The sequence below is a fragment of the Aedes albopictus genome, chromosome 2 (genome assembly GCF_035046485.1).
Source record: "Aedes albopictus strain Foshan chromosome 2, AalbF5, whole genome shotgun sequence".
NCBI lineage: Eukaryota > Metazoa > Arthropoda > Insecta > Diptera > Culicidae > Aedes > Aedes albopictus.
The window spans coordinates 287,371,245-287,389,567 of NC_085137.1; the positions used below are offsets into that span (position 1 = coordinate 287,371,245).

The 18,323-nt window shown below is 37.8% G+C and overlaps 1 protein-coding gene across 1 annotated transcript in view; it reads left to right on the plus strand.

Annotated features, from left to right (window-relative positions):
• Positions 1-9,896: 9,896 nt before the first annotated feature.
• LOC115266582 (uncharacterized) overlaps positions 9,897-18,323 on the plus strand; it is a 62,205-nt gene continuing 53,778 nt past the window's right edge. The window contains exon 1 of the mRNA XM_062852023.1: positions 9,897-10,388. The gene's annotated coding sequence lies outside the window, so the exon portion shown is untranslated. The remainder of the gene's footprint in view (positions 10,389-18,323) is intronic.

Below are 18,323 nucleotides of genomic sequence, written 5' to 3' on the forward strand. Positions count from 1 at the left end.
TTGATCACTCGGTTACTACATTGTAATTCCATACTAGGAACTCTTAAGCGTCGTAATGATCTTAAACTTTTTACGTCATCTGATTCGTAGATGTCTAGAGATGAGTGTAGACTTTTAATTTTTTAGAAAAAGTTGGTTTTGCCTTATTTTTTTAAGGAATTTGCAATGTATTTCTCATTTAGCTGAACTCATTGCTACTAAACAATCAATCGCTAATAGAACTTCCCGTAAACTCTCTGTTTTAACATTTTTGTGGAGCCTTGGTTGGGATGTTATGCAGTTAATCAGAACAAGAAATAGTTATAAAAAGTTCATTTTATGAGGAAATAGTCATTTATTGTGAAAGAAATCACTTATTTTAAATGAAATTGCCAACCTTTAGGAGTTTAAGGGGAAATTTCAAAATTTTATTTTGCATTTAAAGTATTGAATTCACTACTTGCAAGATTTTAGACGCGTTATTCGGTTTTAGAAGACCAAAATTAAGCTGAGAAGGAAATTTTCTTTTCCAATCGATGCTTAATTGTATACTGATCAATTTCGCCCCAAAGTGGCATTCCCAGTATTTTGATATTTGGAGTTATTTAACTTAAAGTTTAAATTTGTTGAACAAAATTCTGTCACATGGTTCCATGGAGATCCAGGGGGTACTGGTTTTACAAAAATTCTTTTAACAATATTTCATCAGGCACTGTTGTATTCCGCAAAAGTTGTTTTAAAGTGATCAATTTGACCCCGGATTACGGTACACGAATTCTTCAACCGCCTCGATTTCATCATCGTCGATATAAATTCGGGGTGGCTGGCGTGGTGATTCCTGCCTGGAGCCCTTTGCCATCATGTACTTTGTCTTCGACACATTAATGACTAATCCGATTCGCCTGGCTTCATTCTTTAGTCGGATGTACGTTTCCGCCATCGTCTCAAATAGCCAAGAGGTAATTAAGGGATATGCCTCACAATCCACAGATCAGTGTACGAATCCATGCCAATATTTTACTTATATATAATTCATCTATCGATCCGGTTCTAGCGATTGTTAGACCCACTTTCAAGCTGCGGAGGCTGATTTGCGGCGTGGAAAAGATGTAATTTTTACATCAGCTCTACGACGCGACTGATGTGCAGCGAAAAAGATGTGATATCACAAGAATCTTTTTGCTGTGTATGAGCACGTCATGATCTCGGAGAAATGATCGAGAACGGAGAGTTGTTAGCAGAGTTTTGTGGCAACAATGACATGGTGATTGGGGGATCGCTCTTTCCCCATCGATCAGTACACAAAGTGACAAGGGTTTCCTGTGATGGTGTCTCGAAAAATCAAACCCACCACATCTGCATCGACCGGAAATGAAGACTGAGCCTTCTTGATGCGCGGAACAAACGTAGCGCCGACATTGCGTCCGATTGCATTGATTGAGGAGGTACGACCCGAGCGTCTTTTCATCAAGCAGATACGGCTCAAAGAGGGTCTGTCTGGCATCCAGCAGCTGAGTCAGAAATGCTGCATCACGCCCAACTAGATCCAAGGTGGTAGCCCCATCAGCGTGGTCGTCCCAGTGTTGGTAGGGACGCTGAGCAAAATTGGCACGATGGCCCTCCGGCGAGACAGGAGTGTTGGCGAAGGCCCAATAAGCTACCCGTAGAAATTCTCATTAATAATAACATAGAACATAACGACTCGATGCAATTGGCAGAGACCCACGTGACAAAAAAGGACTACGATTGGAAACTTTGAACATGGAATTGCAAGTCACTTGGTTTCGCAGGAAGTTACAGGATAATCTCCGACGAATTACATTCCCGTAACTTCGACATCGTGGCGTTGCAGGAACTTTATTAGACCGGACAGAAAGTGTGGGACAACGGGCATCAAGCGGCTACTTTCTACCATAGTTGTGGCACCACCAATGAACTGGGAGCAGGATATAAAAAGTTGGCCAATATAGGGTATTGGTTCCCTTATTAAGCATGTGGCTCCCGTTTTCATCCTACGAAAAACAAAGGATTGAAGTGTTGTTTTTTTTGTGTCTTATTTTTGTATTTTTTTGTTAGAAGTGAGCACGAATGAAAACAAAAAGAACAGAATCAATCGGTGCCGTAATCGCTTGTTTTCGAATAGGATGAATATGGGAGCGTGAGATTACTGATGGCACACAAACCCTAATTGTGAATGTCGAAAAACGAAACTGCCAATTTAAATAAAGTGAGCGATGATGGGGTAGTGACGCACGAAATGTTTTCATCGTTGCGTTGGCGGTGGTGGTTGGAAAACTCCAACTGAAGTTAGCTGCGATGGATTGGCGGAAGGATTCGATCGCAAATGCATACATCGGGTGATCGAAGGCGGTGAAGGAAACCGAGTGAGCTACCGGGGTGATTCTTAGTCTTAGTCTTAGTCGTTGTAAGCATGCGCTCAAAACTTTCGACTGTTATTACCACGCCTTGAAGTCGAACGAAAGTCGAAGACAAAGCACATGATGGCAAAGGGCTGTTGAGAGGGATGAGGATGGCTCAACATCGAACGGCTGCGGAATGTAGAAGTGCCTCGCGCAGCACCTTACCAACGCAACGGAAGAATAGCTTGGCGCAGCTACACTTGAAGGTGGTCGAAGGGACAACCGATCTGCCATATGTAGTACACAGATAAAAATAATGAGTTTTACATGTCATGTAAACTTCATTTCACTCAAGTAAACTTAATGTTATGATGGTTTACATGATATATCATGTAAATTTGTGTTATATGTCATGTAAACACTCAGAGTCATGCTGAATTACATGACATATAATGGAAGTTTACATGATATTTTATAACTTTTACATGATATGTCATGTAAACTTCTGTGCTATCCCACGCTCCAATTATGTGCATCATATGTCAAGGAACTTTACACTCTTTTTTCGATCTGTGTACCTCGTCTGCAGCACTAGGCTTCGCGACTCCGAATCACAGAATACGAATCCGTCTTCCAAATACGATGGCGAATATGAACAGTTGAAAATCGATAAGAATGCCGTAAGGGCGAGAATGTTACAACACCGTACGGGAGAATGTTACAACACCGTACGAGTACGAATTGGCACGTTATAGACAGGCGCACAACAGGCAAAGCTCAGTCTTCCGGAAGAAGAAACGCCAGCAGGAAGAACGAGATCGCGATGCGATGGAAGAGCTGTACCGCGCTAAGGACAAATGGAAGTCCGAAAGACCTGCGGCCCCTAACCTCCAAGAGATTGAGAAAGAGGTTGGCCGGTTGAAAACAATAAAGCCGCTGCACATTGGGAAAAAATAGGTATAAAACGCGAATAAATTCAATATTTTTGCTCGGAGTTGATGGATTTGAATGAATTTTTGAAACAAGCTGCAAAAATCTCTATAGTTTCAGATAAGGAAGGTGTCATTCGCCGCACGATGCTGGAAATATGTGAATTGAGCTCATTTTACCCCGCGCTCTATTTCTCACACCTTTTTGAGAAAATCCTCATCTATTCCCGACTGGCGTGTAAAATAAATGACTTATTTAACTCATATTTGTGTAGAAACTTCCATAGTATCGGCAATTTGACATAAGCTTGGTCCTGCTCTTATAAATAGCGTTTCACATCGGGCGGAGATACATGTTTTATTATTATTATTACTATTTATTAACGACACTTTACCATTATTGTGGCATTCGTGTCATGGAGATACATGTGAAATTTTAAAGAAATAGGTGATATCGGGGTTATTTGAAGATATTTCAATTTTTAAGGCCAAGGTCAGCCAAACCAGCTCCATCCGGTAATACGGAAGTTTTTACACAAACATGAATTAAATAAATCATTTATTTTGTACTCCAGAATTTTTCCAAAAAGGTGAAAAAGAGAGGGAGTGGGGTAAAACGGGCCCGATACACTGATTTCCAGCATCGTGCGCCGAATGACACCCTCCTTATCTGAAACTATAGAGATTTTTGCAGCTTGTGTTAAAAATTCATTCGAATCCATCCACACCGAGCAGAGATATTGAATTTATTCGCGTTTTATGGCTATTTTTTCCCATTGTGCGCTGGAGCAGATCAACTACCAAGCGAGCTAGTAAAATACGGTGAAGAAGCACTGGTGAGAGCACTACGGTCATTACCAAGATTCTTGTGGAGGAAGTATTATCGGACGAATGGATAGAAGCTATCGTGTGTCCCATTAGGGCAGTTCAGAATTTAAACATGTCAAAAATTCAAATCTCCCATATGTTCAATACAATCATTGGTGCAAAACTAGAGTCCTGCCAAATTCCTGGATGAACTGATACGATTGATCAAGGCGACGATGGACCGAGTATCAGCGAGTCCCTTTGAATCTCGCAGAGGGATACGGCAAGGTGAAGGTCTTTAGTGCCTGATGTTTACCATTGCTTTAGAAGAGGGTGTAATAAGGAGAGCGGGGATTGACACGAGTGGAACGATGTTCAGCTGTTTGGTTTCGCTGATGATTTTTATAGCTCGCAAATTTGAGACATTGACGGAATCGTACATCCGACTAAATAATGAAGCCAGGCGAATTTGATCAGTCAAATGTGTCGAAGACAAAGCACATGATGGCAAAAGGTTGTAGGGAGGAATTAATGTGGAGGCGCGTCACGTCATCAGGATGTCGGATAGCAACTCGACTAAAATGAATCTCGAAAGCCATCAGACCGGTACTAGAAGACGTGGTGAGCAGTAAGCTAGGTGGGTCGATCAAATGGAGGACGATTTGCGGATTCTTTGCAGTGTGCGGAACAGGAGGCACTCAGTCATAGATCAAGTAGAATAAGGACGACTCCAACGTACAGCAGAGGACACTTAGGCCATAGTCAGGCCGGTAGGGTAAGGGGTAGTGAAAAGAACTTTGGACAACTTTTTGGAAAAAATACATTGGATTGCCGACAAATTTTCTGATGATTTTCGTAGCTTTCGAAAGTAGTAGGGAAGTGGAACCATTTCAGCAGGACTCGTAGCTTTTTCGCTATAACTTCGTCAATTTTAAAACAATTGACTTGATTTTTTGTACGCGGTGAGATACGTAATATATGTAGCCGTGTGCAATAATTCAAGTCAATTGGTTAATTGGTCAATTGAATGAGTTATAACGGGAAAGTGCCTAAAATACCCACTGCCCAAATGGATTGACATCCTACTTAAATTCTATTGGGAACTTCAGAAGAACTACTGCACCAAACTTCAATTCTAGCAATATTCTATTTCATCGTGTTGCGTATACTTACACGCAAAACAAGAAAAGCTACCAAAAATTGAAATATGCCTTTTCTACCAATTTATGTATTAAAAACGTACAGAAAATGTGATAAATCATAATCCATTCGTTGTATTAAGATGCGCTACACGGTTTCATAGCTTCCATACCACTACACACAAACACCTCCATTCAAACCCGAGAAGTTGAACCGGGTTGCGTCTAAAAATAACTTTCGCTTCGCTGCTGAGCTTCGCGTCCTATTGTCTACATGGAATTTTCCACTTGCAAACAGCAACCTGCTGGATGCGGGCTTTTCAGTGCACAATGGGCCTAGAGTCGTATTTACGAAGACAAAAATGTTTCTGCCAAGTTCTGTCATTTCTTTTTTTTTCATTATTGTGAAATGATTACGGTCAATCAAGTGTGGCTTATCCAAAAATCTGCTGATTAATTATTCTCTATACAATATCAGAATGTTTTACAAAGTTATAGCAAATTTACAAAAATAAAACATTCGATTGATTTCATTGATTTGTCTTTACTCAAGAGACTTTCAGCCCTTGGCTAAAACATTCGAATCATTAAAACTTTTCAAAAAGTTTTCAATAAATTGCAACTTTTTTGCCTTTGGTCATATTTTAGTCGAGTCCAACGATACATGAAGACCAATACATTAGTCACAAACTTTCAAAATTTAATTTAATTTGGTTCGCTTAGTCCTAAGGTACAGTAATTTGATAAACGAAGTCAAAAACTAGATATAGATAGAAGGGCTCTAATTTCGTGTAAAGTTGAATAATCAATCAAGCCCAAATTTGCACCAATTAAATCAAACTCGTAATCAAACTCGAAATCAAACAAGTAATCAAAATTTGAATAGTTTTGGTGGACTTTATAAAAAGATACAACTTGCCAAAAATGTTTTAGGCAATTTTTAAAACTTAGCATGCTTTTGTATATACCACTAGGCGGTGCTAGAGGTCAAGCAAATTTCAAATTTAATATATCTTAGAATTCTGGTCACTTACAAAGTTGGTGTCTTTGACAATGTTGTTTGGTAGGTCAAGGGCTTACAGTTAATGGTCCACTTGTTTCAAAATTTTGCCACAAGGAAGCGCAAGTTACACATTTGCAAAATTATGGAAATGAATGTTTTTTTTCGTAAAGCAATCAAAAAGCTGTAATTTAATTTTCTTTGAACATATTTAAGTCAAGTCAAAGGTTTTTCAAAGAGTTATATATTAGTCATAAATGTGCAAAATTTCATTTCATTCGGTTCACTTAATCCAGAGATATAGCAGTTTAACGAAGAACACTCAAATATGAAACATTTTACTAGAGTCGCTCCAACTTCATGTAAAACTATCCAATCGATCTCAAATTTGTACCATTTATAGCTAATTAGTTGTGCAACTAGCAGATAAAATTTGAGAATATTCCTTACACATTATAGAAAGTTACAGGTTGCTGAATATATTCGAGATAATAAGTAAAAGATACATGCTTCTACTAATTTGCAACTAACGCCGTCTACTGACAGAATCCTGAATTAATCAGCTAATCAACTGAAACGCCTTAATAAACCAAACATCATTGCCGAAGAAACCAACTTTCTAAGTAATCAGATTGATTAATTGATTTGTCTTTATTAGAGAGACTTTCAGCCCTTGGCTGGTTCGTCTCTTCTAAGTAATCAGAGTTCTGAGATATATGGAATATAAAAATTAATTTATCGTCAGCGCTACCTAGTGGTGAAATTTTGAATCAAACGTCCCATCACCAGTAAAACCTTGGCTGGCCTAACAACTTTGCCAAGTTTACCGAATATTTAAGTAATCATGGTGCTAAGATGTACGGTATGGAAATTTCACCAGTGCTACGTCTTGCTGTCTGTGATATCTGTCATGCCAGAGACAAACAGACGTAACACTGATGAAATGTTTATACCAAATATCTTATCATCCTGGTTACTTAGAGAGTTGGTGTCTTCGGCAATATTATTTGGCTGGTCAAGAACTAACAAATGATGAGCCGTTTGATTCAGAATTCCACCACAAGGCAGCGCTAGTGAGCAAACAAATATTATATTCCATATATCTCAGGACTCAGATCACTTAGAAAGTTGATGTCTTCGGCGATGTTGTTAGTTGGTTACGGCCGCTCAGTTGATTAGCTGATTGGTTCAAGGTTCTGTCAGTAGGCGGCGCTAGTTACGATTTAATTGAAGCATGCAACTATTCAGCAAGCTGTAACTATTTCAAAAATGCACCAAATATTCTCAATTTTTTCCTGCCAGTTGCACAGCCAGTAAGCTATAAACGGTACAAATTTGGGCTCGATTGGATAACTTTACATAAAATTGGAGCATCTCTAAAATAGTAGTTCATATTTGAGTGTTCTTCGTTTAATTGCTATATCTCTGGATCAAGTGAACCGAATCAAATGCGACATTCCACAATTATGACTAATACATAGCTCTTTGAAAAACCTTTGACTTGACTTAGACACGTTCAAAGAAAACAAACTTACAGCTTGTTGATTACTTCACGAGAAAATATCAATCATTTGAATAATTTTGCAAATGTGTAACTAGCGCCGCCTAGTTGACCATTAACTGTAAGCCCTTGACTCACTTAACAACGTTGTCGAAGACACCAACTTTCTAAGTGGTGAGAGTCCTGAGATATATGAAATTTAGAATTTGCCGTTTATTGGTGGAATTTCTAATTAAACGATCCATCACCTCACCATCCATCATGGCATCGCAAATAAAATTATTAGAAAGCAGATTTTTGAATCAGTTTAACCAGACGAACCACCCTAACATAACAATAATACACGGTAAAAATTGTGCACGCTAGATGTAAGGGAAAAATCCCTTAACTATTCAATGTCGTAATCAACATGATCAGAAGTGATTTTCCTTTGAGATCGCAATGCTGTCAGTGTTGATTTGAGGACCAAAACAAACCCACCAGAGAAATCAACAGAAAATCCCTTCGATTTGCACTACTGTAAAAAGCAATACGATCCAAAGTGAAAAGTTGTTGATTTGGTAATGACTGTTTTGGGCATGAAAATAAAAATAGATGACAGGCGGTAGAAAGTGCTTCGCTTCGATTTGCACCTCTCTAACAGATATGAAGCAGTGTAGTGGTAAAATAGTTGATCGTGACTCTAAAGGTCCTGGTATCGAATTTGGGTGCGGCTGTACACATTTTTTTATATTTTAGTTCTCAAATCAAAACATTGTCAACAACAGATTGATGTGAAGTTACATTAAAATTGAAGAGGCATTGGATGTTCTTTGTCAAATGATATGTAATTGATAACAAACTGATTGAACAGTAGTGCGAATTCAAGTGCCAATCAGTTTATATCACAGTGCAGATTTTTTACGGTGTAGGGAATAGGGTCAACGATTGAAAATAAACTTTCTAAAACACAATACACTAAATTCTTTTTTTACACGATCTTTTTTTACGCGGTTTTATTTTACACGATTTTTTTACACGATTTTCTCGAAATTACGCGATGTGTTTTTGGAAAGATTCTTCTCTCCTGGTCGCAATTTATTTCCGATGGGGCTCAAATTTCTACCAGAGATCTCTCTTATCATCCTTGATATCCTGTCAAAATTTTAGGATGATCCGATAAAAAAAGTTTTGAAAACTTATTTTACACGATTTTTTTTACGCGGAACAAAAAATCGCGTAAAAACAGAATTTAGTGTATGTGTCTAAAAACTTAAGGCTGAAGCTTAAACAGTTTTGTCTTCGCAAATACGGCTCTGGACCCATTGTGCAGTGTGGCGGCTGTATCAATTCCATCACCAAGCCACGTTTGTGTTGATCATGATGGCTTTCAGCCTCTTGTCTATTCATGTGCAGTTATACCCGAGCTGGTTAGAGCGCAGGATACTGTGTATCACCATGATAGTGTCTCGGTTGGATTCCCGCCGCCGCCCGTATTTCTTTTTAAACATGTATTGGTATTTGATGCCGCCACTGCTGCCATGATCAGTCTAAAACTAGAACAAAAAATGAGAAACCAGTGCGATAGAGCACACGCACACATGCGAAATTTTCCTTTTCCAGATTCTAGGAAGCCAATACAATTTTTGGTATACTGCCACCTACCAATTTTTGTATTTGCAAGGCCCTAATACAATATTTGTATATGTTTCATACCCAATTGTATTAGAATCTGCCAATCTCAGGTTGCGTGTACCAAAGCTAGTAATGGTACTCTCTCACCTTTGCCCGAAAAAGTGGCTATCCTTTGACGACCACCATAACCTTCATTTTGTCATCAGGAATCATACACTCAACTAGCCTATGTAGAGTAGAACAGCAGGAATTCTTTTGCTTCCGTCGGATGCTCACAGTCAAGCTCACAGTTGTCCTGAAGCAATGGTGCACCGCAATAACATAAAACCAAAACATATGCCGCATCAACGTGAGAAGCTCTTCTCTCGTTCTTCCATGCTTTACATGCGGCAACTGGTTTTCAGTGCGCGCGCAAATTCAACTGATGTAGACCCGCGCGATCGACCACGCTTTTGGCTGCGTACGTTGTTTATTTTACTCTCTTGCTTTCTGCTTTTATCACTGCAGCACTGCTTACTTGCTCTATGTTAGTATGTTTCATACATTTATAATCATTTTTATTCCATCGATGATTTTAGTTTAGCTTCAATCGTTTAGCTGTGCGGTTGCATTTCTGCTGTTTGTCTCCTTTGGGTTGTGGTTTAGCCGGAGACCCGTCAGTACCTACCAGTATCGTGTGCGTGTAAAGCCTGAACAGGAGCAGTTGGAAGTGTCTGGGGCCAACAAACAGATAATTCGCGATAATTCTTTGCGTGTGAACTAGTTGTGTCGAAGAATTGGCAGCCATTGGCACAAGTCCACGCGAAAAGTGATGTTTGTTCATTACTAACGGCCCTTGTGCGGTGTAGTGATTGGGTTTCCTTGCTGTTGGTCAGTGCACAGTTTTGCGAAATGTACTAAACGTACGGAACCGAAGTGGAATTATCAGAGTGATGCTAGTTTCTACGGATTAGAGCATAATTGGCGATAGTCGAACAGTCGGTGAAATTCGTTAATAACAGTGGACAAATTCTTCGCAGTGCTTCAATCAAGGATAGATGAGATCTCTCTAACGAAAGTGTAAGTGAAAACCAGATATTCCGTGCCTATCAATAGCAACTTGTCGTCTCAAATAGGCGAAAAACGCGTCTGCAAAAGAAAGTAAAATCTTGCGTGGAATACTTGTCAAACGCACATCCATATGTTATCTGTTACGATTTTACTCTTACTTTTGCTGCTCGGTCCATATGCGACACATCTTGCCAATACTAGACACTGAAGAGCGCGTGCCTGTCTCAGCCATGAACAAGAAGTGACCGTTGCATCTGTCCGCGGTCTTCTTCGGTTGCACTATGCGGAGGAAAAGTTGCACAAGCCCTCGCTCTCGCTGTAACAATTTTCCTTGTAGGCAAAGTGTAACTCGACCAATATTTGGTACATATATGGTTTTGTATTGTATGGTGTGATCGATGGCATTGACTCCTCCACAAGGTATAAGCAAAAGCAGTCAGCATGTTACTGTAACACTTGGTATTGGGAGCTAACAGGTCCTCAGTTCATGAAACCCTGTGCTTCAAGCGCATTGGTGGTACACAATTCAATGGCAAACCCCCATGAAACAAGAATATCAAGATATGATCGCCTTCTGGGCCGGCAGCCCGGTTGAAAGGTGTGCTTCAGTAGCAGAAATTAAAGTGAATGATGCCGCGTCTGATGTGGAGATGCGGTTATCGTTGCCTAGACAGTCAAGCATAGTTGAGATGATCGGTTGAAAGAGAAATGTCATTCAAATGAGAGAAAAATGGGGTTTCTTTTTTGCATGGATACGACGAAGAGCTGGGTGAACCCAGGATCAAACGTGATTTGGTTGATGAATGACATTCTTGAACTTCAGTACCACCCCATAAAAAATATCGATTCATTTCCATAGACAAACAGACTTAAAACGAAAGTGGATGCATTTCCTCATTTTTTTGGTCTTGGATTTTTTATTGATTGATTGATTGATTTGCCTTTATTTAAGAAACTTTCAGCTCTTGGCTGGTTTGTCTATTTGTTTTTATTAAATAACGGTCCAATTGTTTCAAAATCAAGGTATCTCCTGATTTTAAACCTGGTCGAAAATGTGTTTCAGTTCTACAGAAACAATTTTTAAATTAATCCTCGAGTGATTAGGCTGTTGTAATTTGTAAAATCTCGCTTTTTGTACTCAGTTTTAGCGTAGTGCTGGTGGTGGTGGCCAACCACGCGAGTTCCGGAAGGTTAAATTAAAAAACATGTTTTCTGGAAAACTTTTACACCAGGAAAAAAATCAAGAGTTACCTTGATCCTTCTTTTAACTGTGTATGAAAACCGATTTTGAAAAAATCAAATAAAAAAAAAATGGGGAAATGCATCCATTTTCGCTTTAACACTATAAACAAATTACTGTTAAAAATATCGAATTACAAAACACGGACTATTCAATTCAACTAATTCAACCATTGAAATGTTCGAGCAGACAGACAACGTTTCTGTCATGCCTATTAATAAACTTTTATTAGGCCATTTGGCCGATTTCGAGCAGTCGTTGAGTAAACTGATCACGGCATTTCTGTTCATGTTTCTGTTTTCTGAATAATCCTTTGGAGCCGGAGGGGTCCTTCATGATCCCACCATAGAAACGGCTGTATAAATTCACACTTTCAAATCAAGAATATTAAAATGTGTTTTATAATCTGGGATGTTCTAGGTGGTCCAAACTGTCTTGTAATAAAGTCCTTTGAATCTACAAGAATAATTTTATGTGTCTGCCATAAATAATAGCATTGCATAATATGCTGGGATCCGTATAGCTCTTGAAATCCCAACTCTCATTTTTTTTCTTTGTTTAAAGGTTGTTCTTACTTTTATGATACTAAATTTTTGAAATTTGTATTCGTTGTAGTCATTATTTGTGCTATAACAAGTTACGTTACCTAGTTTAACTCACCCAGATCTGTGAACTTCTGTGAATCAGTATCAAAATATCTTTGAGATATTTCAAGCTAACTAAACTTTCATTCAACTGAGAACTTCCAGCAAAAGTGAAGATATGACGAAACCAACAAATGTGGAACGCGGCCAAGGATAATGGAATGCAGCCACGAATCGAGTGTTGTGGTGAAAAACTGTTTATTCAGTTTTATAATAATTGTCATTAACGCTAATTAAACGAAATCATTACGGTTGGTAATGTTGTGTAACTCAAAACAGCAAGAAAGATATTGCAGCATAGTGTGTGCGATTCTGAACGTCCCGAAGCTGTACAACATAACGCTATATAGCCAAAACAGAAACTTCAATTGCTGTTGATGATAGATTTCAAACATCATCTTTTTCTATCAAGGAAAGTTTATGTTCCAAAAAACATGAAGAAACTGAGATTTTTTTGAAAATCGATTTTCCATGCAATCCGCGTACGGGGACTTGGTCTTGAAACGTAAAAAAACTCACTAAGATAAAGTTTTCCGGGTACAGCTAGTAATACATAGTTTGGATGATTCCAGCTGATCTGATTATGTCGACTGAACCTTCAGAAGACTTATGGGACATGATAGATCACAATTCGTATAATGCAAGAAGTTCCTGTTACACCCGCTGACTTTAGAGTCTAAACTCTAGAATAGTTTGGATGTCCTACCTAAGATATCCAGATATGCTACCCTTTTTATGCTGATGAGCACCAAAACCACAAAAATACGTAGAAAAACTCTATAATAACGCTTGGACAAATTCCGCCTTCAATTGGTTAAACAAATTACTAGGGGGATTAGGGACATAATGGACACCCGGTTCAAAATGGACACTCCTGTTTTTGACGAAACCACTGACGTTTATGTTGATCTTTTAATGCATAAGTGTAAAGGAACAAGTCATGGTTCTATTTTGCAAAAGCTCCATTTATATTTCTACAAAATAACCAAAATATCATTGAAATTGAAATATGTTTTTCATTTGGTGAAATTCTTATAATTTCGAAGCAGCAGCAAATAAGGTATTACCAGTGTTTGAGTGTGTCCACCATAAAAACAAGTGAATTGTTACCTTATCTACATTTATGTGAAGATTTAGCAATGGATGAAGTATTTTATTTTTGATCAGAATTTACTCAAAATAGAAATTTTAATGTTGTAGTCGATTCGGGGCGGAATGAACACTGGCAATTACGAACGGATGTACGTCCATTGCATACTGTTAGGCGTTTAACCCTCTAATACCCAACCCCGCCTTTAGACGGGGTACAGTTTGAGCATTTTTGTAATTTTTGTTTCGTGGAAAATAAAAAAAATATATTTTTGGCTGATATTTAGGACTGTCTTGTATATCTCAAAATGGTTTTGGTGTATTTTAAAGCGTATTTACATTTTTTCAAAATTATTGAAAAATTGATGATTTAGTTACCTTTTAAAAGTCATTGTTTATTTTGTATTGAACCGCTACAATTAACATATTTTAAAGTTTTCCCAAATCATTCTATCCTAGTTTAATAGTTTAAGGAAATCGAATACACTCTAAAATTATTTTCCTTAAAATTACACGGAAAATAAAATTTTCTATGAGAAAAAATAAAAATAAAAATATTTCAACAATAATCATAAAATCTCAAAATATTTTCATCTAAAGAAATCCGTTCCCTAAATAGGCTTCCAGGAAAAATATAAAAGTCTGGGGATGTTCAAAAATAAAAATTAGAAAAATCAAAAACTAAAATTCACGAAATCGATAATTGAAAAGAATCATCTTCCAAAACATGTTTAAATCGATTTTAGATGACGAAAAATGATATTTAGATCAAAATAAAAAATTTGGATCTTAGAGGGTTAAGAGAGTTTTAAAAAATCAATTCGTTTTTTACCCTTCTTACACCCATAAGAAGGGTATAAATATCGCTCGAAAAACCGACTTTCGATCCGAGGCCCGGAGGGCCGAGTCTCATATACCAATGAACTCAGCTCGACGAACTGAGCAAATGTCTGTATGTGTGTGTGTGTATGTGTGTATGTGTGTGTGTGTGTGTGTGTGTGTATGTGCGTTACAAAAAAAAGTCACGCACGTTTCTCAGCCGTCTGTCAACCGATTTGAGTTCTCTTGGAAACAAATGAAAGCTACTACATCCTAGTAGAACGCTATTGAATTTTTTTTCGATTGGACGTTTGGTTACCGAGATATCTCTCGAAGAGTACTTCCCAAGCAACACACATGTTATAAAATAGTTACGACAGCGCAAGTTTTGGTTGTATAGAAGTTAATTTGACGTAATTTTAACATTGTGTTGAAATAACGTAAATTAAACATCTATACAACCAAAACTTGCGCTGTCGTAACTATTTTATAACATGTGTGTTGCTTGGGTTATGAGTCATACATCTAAACTTTTTAAGATTTTTGACCAAGTGTATCATAATAAATATTTCAGCCGTTTGTCAATCGATTTGGGTTCTCTTGACACCAAATGAAAGCTACAGCATCCTAGTAGATCGCCCAGAAATTTTATTTCGATTGGACATTTGGTTACAGAGATATCTTTCGAGGAGTACTTAGGATTTATACAACTAAACCTTTTGAGATTTTTGACCAAGTGTATCATAATAAATATCTTAGCCGTCTGTCAACCAATTTTGGTTCTCCTGGCACCAAATGAAAGCTACAACATCCTAGTAGAACCCTATACAATTTCATTAGGATTGGACATCTGGTTACCGAGATATCTTTCAAAGTGTACTTGGGAGTAATACAGGTTAACATTTTGAGAGATTTTTGACCAAGGGACCATAATAAATAACTCAGCCGTCTGTCAACCGATTTGGGTTCTCTAAGCACCAAATGAAAGCTACAATATCCTTGTAAAAGGCCCTGAAATTTTATTTCGATTCGACATTTGATTACTGAGATATCTTACGAAGAGTATTTCAATAAATTGTTTTTTATTATTATATTCACTTGTTATCTTGCATTAGTTTTTGACCAGTCTATGGGATATTATTTTTCAATAAATAATGCTGACCTCATACAAAGTGTATACTAGCAGGTTATTGTTTTCAACAAAATTATGAATAACAAATTACAAATACACAGCAATTTTATGAAAACTAACAATATGTTAAATGAAAGCTTTGAATTTATATGTATATTGTGGGAAAAATGCAAGAACCGGACAGCCAAAATAGCTAGCAAATGCCAAAACTGATTAATTTAGTAGATATATCATTTTTGTCCTTTTTACGCCATAACCATGAATACCAAGTGTACTACGGAGCTAATTCAATCGACTGTTTAAGAGATATTAGACAATGTGTATCTCGCTGATTCTCTTACCCATTTGTTAATCGATTCAAGATCTTTTGCCAGTTAACAAAAGATACAATATTCCAGAATATGTCAGCTATTTTTTAAACATTCCATACAAAATAGTAGGAGGTGTCTGGCATTTCTGGTAGTTTAGTTCATGGTCCATGATGCTATTTTGGGAACCAATCCACTAGATGCCAAATCCACAATATTTTCTAGAACTTTTGATCAATTACACAAAATAAATATGTTAAATACAAATAATACAACAATAATTTTAATAAGTGTAAGAAGGGTTCTGTTCACCATAGGTGGATTAAATCGGGTTTTTAGTCTTAAGTTTGTATAATTAACTTTGATGTTATGTAAACTCGTCTAAGATGTAGTATTATACCTGTGGTATTGATCTCCGTAGGCAAATTACTTAACTGGTCGATGTAATCAAAGAATTAGCTTAAAATATGCAGGGGTGTCCATTATGCCCCGATGGGTGTCCATTTCGCCCCGTACCTTTCCTGCCAGCCATTAAAAACACACGGTTCACAATTCATTATTTTTTCACAATAAAGAGTATCGTTAATTATGAGTACTCTGTATTAAAAAGACTATGCCTTATTTTGACAACTGCTATGTGTCTATGTGTTGCTAACGTTGTAAACAAACGATAACCTTCATTAAAAGTTAAAGTTTTTCACCAAGCGGAACAATACGAGGGTTTACGGAAGAGAAGCGAAAATCGATTGTGATTGGCACTGCAATGAACAATGATTATCGCTAAGAAAATAAGCAAAAGTTGAATGTGTTAGGGTTTTTGTTGTTAAAAATGCTATCAAACGATTCAGTATGCATAACAAACTGAACGACTACCCAAAACAGAAATGTCCAAAACGTAGTCAAATTCTGGCGGATTATGTGAAAACTCGGGCTCGGAAACTGTACGACGATGTTTTGAACAAAAATTGCATGTGCTTAATCATGGTCGATGAAACGTATGTCAAACTGGTCTACAAGGCACTTCCAGGGGCACGGTTTTTCACTGTGAAGCATGGTACGGATGTTCCGAATTAGGAGAAATCGTTTTTTTGCGAATAAATTGGGAAAATGTGTTGGTTTGGCAAGCAATTTGTCAATCTGGTATGAAATCGTCACGTTTCTTCACCGTCCCAAGTATGAACGTCAAAATATACCGGAAGGAATGTCTCCAGAAACTTAATCTGCCACTCATCTGAAAGCACAAACGTCCTACATTACTTTGACCGGATTTGGCATCCTGCCACTATGCGCGTGACACCTTTGACTGGTATGAAGAAAACAATGTTCAATTTGTGGAAAAGGCAATGAATCCTCTAAATTGCCCGCAAATAAGGCCCGTTGAGAAATAGTTACTTTGATGAAAGGGAAACTACGGGAAAAGGATAGAGGAGCAGAGGACGCCACAAAATTGAAGAAAAACTGGGTCAACGTAAGCAAAACCATCGTCGGAACGGTTGTCCAAAACCTTATGAAGAACGCCAAGAAGAAAGTGCGAGAGTTGGCAAGATCCACGAAAAATTGAATATACAATCATGTCATGGGCTTTTCTGATGCTCCATAAACAATGTAATTGAATTTAATTTACAAAATAAATAAAACATTTTCAAATGCTGCAATTTTCTAGTGCACTCATAATTAACGATACAGTCCTTACGTAGGAAACAAGTTAAAGTTGTAAGCCAACTGATAATATCTTAAGTTTTTCTCTGTTATACAGGTCTAACGTACTCTTTTGCTTAGGGTGTCCATTATGCCCATAATACCCCTATATCATACATATTAGAACAGTAGCGTTTCTGTTTTATCACTAGTCGTTTTACAGGGTTCCTGATTTCCACTTTTTATCTTCTTCCACATTCGAAGACAGTCAGCAGCGAACGGTTGTCGCTTTGGTTCGTGTGTATGCTTGTCAGCGACGACGGCAAACTCCGGCGAACGGTGGGAAGCCACACTTGGAAATTACTCATTCGTCCACATTCGCATCGCAAGCGAATGCGATTCGTGAGTGATTCGATTGATATTGTGCATACGAATTTTTGATGTTTTCGAATTATTTTCTTTGCTAATCTAGCATTTCAGCAACAATATACAACCTTTATATAACATGTGTGTTGCTTGGGCAGCCTAGAATAGAATATCGAGTTTTATTGATGTGGAGAACAGTGGCATGGTCACTTGCGTTCATAAATTGTTTTTCGATCAAACGGTGTTCAGTCAAAAAATCCTTTCGGCCAAACGGCATTTACCTAAATTGCATTCGGCAAAATGACCTGGAACCGGTATGTCTAATAGATTTAAAAATCGTTCCTATTTCAGTTCCACAACACCTGAATTCCCTGCCCTTCGGTTCAGAAAGGGGTATGGGCGCGTTCTGCCAACTTGGTCGAGGCAGATTTCTTGTGAGAACAAGTTGCATACGGACATTCAAAAGTGCCTGAACGAAAGATGTTGCTTGTGAGGATCACTTGAAGATCGGATGGAAGATCATTCTTTTTTTAGAATATTTATTCGCGTTCGTCTATTTGTTGCTCTTCGTGTTCGTATATTTTAAGTTACATCTTCAACTGAGTTTGATGAACGCTGCTAGTCAGCAGGGATGATCTTCGCATCTGCATCCGTTGAACCATTCTGAATGGCCGTCGTGAAAGTATCACCAAAAGCGCTACTAACATT